This window comes from Leucopleurus acutus, assembly GCF_964270905.1.
Source record: "Leucopleurus acutus genome assembly, chromosome: X".
Lineage (NCBI taxonomy): Eukaryota > Metazoa > Chordata > Mammalia > Artiodactyla > Delphinidae > Leucopleurus > Leucopleurus acutus.
The window spans coordinates 127,551,020-127,556,033 of NC_139148.1; the positions used below are offsets into that span (position 1 = coordinate 127,551,020).

Consider the following 5,014-nt stretch of genomic DNA (forward strand, 5'->3'; position numbering starts at 1 on the left):
CTGAGGTTTTGATGAGTTTTCTATAGAGGGCACTAAAGATGGCCAATTTTTTGAATGTATAAACTCAATTTTCATTCACTGTCCTCAGGTTTCTTTTACCTTTTCTGTGTATTGAGGGTGTTACCCAGTTATGCATTCCAGCACTTGAAGGATTCCAACGGCTTGCAGATGCTTCAGGGAAATCAAAATTAGCTTGATCGGTTTCCCTACCTGCACACCATTTATCCACTCTGGCCTTGGACCACTTTCAAGGGAGCTGCCAATCCAGCCTCCAGGGCTTGTCTCAACCTTGATGACAGTTTCTTTCCTCCTTTTCGTAAGAGTTTCTCCTTCAGCTTCAGCCTATATTTTCTGGTCCAGCCTCATTGACTATAAAGTTCTTCCTTATTTGGACATGTTCTGTCCTTACTAGTTTTCACTTGGCCATGTACAATTTGAGTCCTCCCTCAAGGAACTGCTAATTCTAGCACACCCTTATTTGAACACTTATTGTACATCAGACTTGTACGTGTCATTTCCTTTAATCCTCCCAACAAACTCATGAGGGATGTGCAATAATTATTCCCAAATGATGGATGAGCCACAGAAAAGCTAAGGACATTGTCCAAGGTCACGCAGCTAGTAGGTGGAAGAGCTGGTATTTGAACCCAGGTTCATCTGACCCTAGAAGCTGTGCTTTTAACCAGCACATGTACTGTCTCCCTAAGTCAGCAGGTACTTCTTGGCTAGCCAGTCATTACAGAGCAACCCTAGTTTATCTGTGAGCCTGTGCTTCTCTAAGGACAGGCCACAACATCCACTTCCTGAGTACGTGCTGCATGCTAGGCTCTGTGCAAGAGGGTGGCGCTGAATTCTCGCATGCTGGAATAGCATATTCTTAGGAGCTAAACCATGGAGGGGATCTTGGGTGGGAGGAAGCACTTCCTGCTTACAATTCAAGCTGGAAAGGGATTCCCACATTACGAAGCCCCACAGTCCTTCCTGTGTAATGCTGTTAGGAGACCTCAGGCAGAATCCGCAGCTATTGGGCATTTTTGTTTAATCTCTTCATGCTCCACCTCAGTTAAAGACACAGGCTTACAACCTCTACTTTGACCAAAACCACCAATCTACAAGAGGGAAGTGGTCTTTAATTTTATTTTCCAGATCAGAGTTCTCCACTTTCCCTACCAATGCTGCCTTCCCTGGGTGTTGCCTCTTGGAATTCAGATTGATCTGAATGAGGTGTCCAAGATAAAGTACATGGTAACTAGGAGATGATTTCTATTCTGGTCTCTCTCTCTCTCTCTCTTTTTTTTTTTTTGTCTCCAGTCCTGATTCTCCAACTGCCTTGCCTTCTTGTTTTGGGGATTCAGAATCTGGACGTCATGGCCCAGTCACTGAATTGGGAATTTCTAAGTCCCTTGGAGTCCAAAAGAAAGACCATTCTAGATGTCAGGTAAATGCCTTTCATTTCTTAACTGTCTGATAGAAACTGAATAGTTGGAAGAGTATTTACTTACTTATTTTCAGGTTTTCAGTCTTATTTACTTACTTATTTTCAGGTTTTCAGTTTTATTTTATTCCAAGCATGGGAAAATAAACCTGAAAATCTGGAAAGGGAAACGTCGAACCAATAGCAGTTGCCCTGGAATTGTGGGACTTTCGCAATAATAAATGTCTAGATGATGTGTTTATTCCAGTCCCAATCCAATTCAGTTCAACAAATACTTGTCGAATACCTGCTGTGAAAAAGATAAAGAATGACTAAGACATGGCTCTCACCCTCCAGGAGTTCACAGTCTAACAGGGAAGTCAACATGTACACTGTTCATTCTCATACAAGGAAGATAATAATAAAGGTATATACAGAAGTTTAAACAAGGTGCTGTGGGAGTATTGGAGGAGTGAAAAATTAAATTTAATTAGGGAATCTGGAAATATTAGGTTTGAAAGAAGATTTTGAGCTTGGTTTTAAAGGGTTGATGAGACTATTACAGGAAGACATTTTAATGGCACTTTAAAAAAGATGATAGTTTAGGCTGAGGAACCACACAGCCTTCAGGTGTGAAAACCTAGGGGAATGGCGATCGGTCTGGAAATACAACTGGAGAGGTAAGTCTGACCGTTTATGGACTTGCTCTGCAGACAAAAGAAGCCTTGGATTACCACCCTTCCCTAAACAAAGAGGAATCTCTTCCGTATCATCACAGTCTCTGTGTGCTTCTCAGTGGCCTCTTTGTACAGACGGATGCCTTCCAGTTACATTCATATTCATTTGATGAAGATTCTCTATATGGGAAATACTTGACTTTATAATACACAACACATGCGATTGATTTAAACAGCTCCAATGTATCAATAATGCATTTAATTTATTTCTCTCCCCAACAGTGTATGTAGCTATATGTACTTTGATTATATTGACTAAGATTACAATGCACGTTGATATAACCTGAGAGTAGTTGTTCATGATCTGGGTGGTATTGCGTTTGAAATGTATCCTACCCTGTCATTGGTTCCACTCACTTTGAGTTTATACTAAACCAGTTCTAGCTCTTACGTTAGGTTTCTCTTTCACTAGCTCTATTTATTGTCTTTCTCTGGTATTCCTATAAGAATGTCAGATGAAATTACATCAGATGCTTCTCTCTCTAAGATATGTTAACTTTGTTCCATCCTCTTTCACCGTTCAGCTTGTCATCCTATCATGAACAGGAGTTAGCTTTGTTTGGTATGATTTGTGTTTGAAGAATCCATATTGACTACTGTTTATCACTTGGGTTTCCCCTAGGTACTCATAAATGACTGCCTTAATAATTGTCCCCACCGCTTACCAGATATTGAAATTAAATTTATGAGTTTAATTCCCTGAGTTCCCTGGGGATTTTTTTTTTTAAAGAAAAAGGAACAAGGCAGTCTCATGACTCACAGCAACTCTTCCATAATAAACCGGTGTGATAAAGAAAAACATTTTGCAGGAAAACAAATTTTAGTTTTAGCCTTCCAAATGATTATTATAAAAACTAACGAAATACGATTTTTTGGAAATACTAAAACACATCCTGTATCCTTGAAAACTACTTATTTATTGTGCTCACACATATTTTTAAGGGCCATAACAGATGCCTAGGCAATTGGGAATTTGGTCTTTTTATATTCAAATTGTTGTATGCTTGGAAAATAGCCCAATAATGGCACTTTTTAAAAGGTTATTTTGTAAGTACTGTCCGTCAGACATATGCTAAAGTACTGTTTCAGGTTGCTGGGGCAACCTGCCTGCCACAATTATGGTTACTATTTATGATTTAATGATAATGCATTGACCTGAAACCCGAGTCTTACCTTCACTGAATGCAGTGCAGGCACACTGTAGGTAGGCTGTAGGTAGACCATAGCTACCTCTAAATCTCAGTGAATGACTAGCAAGGGATTGATGCACATGTGTTAGCAAACAGTAGGATCCCTTGAAAGGGATGGATGTGTAGAACATTGGACAACACCAAGAGCTCTGGTAGAGTTTAGATTTCTATAGTTCCCCAGCTAAGACTCTGTTAACTGAAGCTAGGAATATGTGGAATGACTAGTTTACATCAGTCTTGGTAGAGAAGTAATCAATTTTCTCCGACGAAAGCAGTTTGGACCCAGTAAATGAACAACATGCTGATGCTATAGTCCCTTTTCTTAGTGTTCCATTGAAAAGTGGTAAGACACATTTCTTTTCCGAGCCAGTACCAGCCCCTTTCCAATGGCTTGGTCTAGAGGCAAATGATGTTCAAGGGCACTTTTTTGTGTAATCTTTTTCAATAGGTGTGACAGGTATTCCGAAATTTGTATCATAGTGCCTTATGCTTTGGTGCCTGTTAAAACTATAATGCATAGGTTTTTGTTGTTTTTACTTGTTTGTGTGAATGTTTTCATTTCAAAGACTGCCATCCAGGGCTGTGCAGCAACTGAGTGATGAGAAAATACCCGACTATGCGATCCTGGCGTGCGCTAATATTGAGGGTGAGAGAACATGCTTAAATCGTCTTACCAATTTGACAGGAATGATTTCAAATCTGACACACTGTGGCCTCACTCCTCGCCAGTGTGCCCCTGGAAGAGCAAGCCCACGGTGAGCTCCTCAGAGTTTCTTAATGGGAGGAAAGCCTTGGGTTTAGGGAGAAAGTATTTGGATAGCATTTTAAGAAGCCCTTCCATTTTTAGTAGAGTAGAAAAATCTGCCTCTGAGTCTGCACTACGGTCTTTTCTCTGGATGAGTACAATGACTGTCTCTCTCACATTTTTCTGATATTTATTCTGCAAATCAGCTACATGAGTCCCTGCCACTCTCCTGAATAAGCTTCCAGGCATTACCTACATGTTGTGTTCCTGTGGAGGGATGGCAGTAATCTCTGCTAAGATAAACCGGAGCTTCTGTGGATAAAGCGTAAAGGCAGTGAAGTGTGTGCTGTAAGATTTAACGCCTCTACAGGTAATTTTTTTTGGAGCGGGGATCTGGCATTTAATCAAATCCAGAGGCATTATGTAAATTTAATCACCTTGTAACACACTAGTAATTTTATTATCTCCTTTTCATTTGACAGTGCTTAGATGCAAGTTGAGCTTGGAATTCCAGAGGTAGAGCATTGCTGATTGGAGGCATATTAAGAGAAAAGTACTGTGGAAATGAGATAAAACCTTTATTCTTGCTATTGACTGTTGTCTTCGTATGTGTACAGGTATCCGACAAAGGGTTTTTAGAATAAAGTGTGCCTGTTTAAAGTTTTCCACCTTTCTTAAAGCCCCCAATGAATTGCAATGAGACTGTTTTGAATGGACTGTGTTAAATCTATTTCTGTCAAATGGAAAACCTTCACACAAATGCGATGTGATTCAAACTCTCCCTAATACGGGGGCCGCCTTTATACTTGTGTAGCCCATTTGGCTTGGCCTCTGCTTACTAGAATCATGTCTAGTGTTAGATTATTTATGCCATAAGGTCTATTTAAAATTGAAGACAGTATTTACATTCGTCAACACGTTTTGATAG

The 5,014-nt window shown here is 40.0% G+C and overlaps 1 long non-coding RNA gene across 1 annotated transcript; it reads left to right on the forward strand.

The window, feature by feature from the left end:
• Window positions 1-963: 963 nt before the first annotated feature.
• LOC309978428 lies at window positions 964-4,797 on the forward strand. Its single transcript, XR_014327124.1, has 3 exons — window positions 964-1,438; window positions 4,293-4,456; window positions 4,569-4,797. It is a non-coding gene; the product is annotated as an uncharacterized lncRNA (long non-coding RNA).
• Window positions 4,798-5,014: the final 217 nt, after the last annotated feature.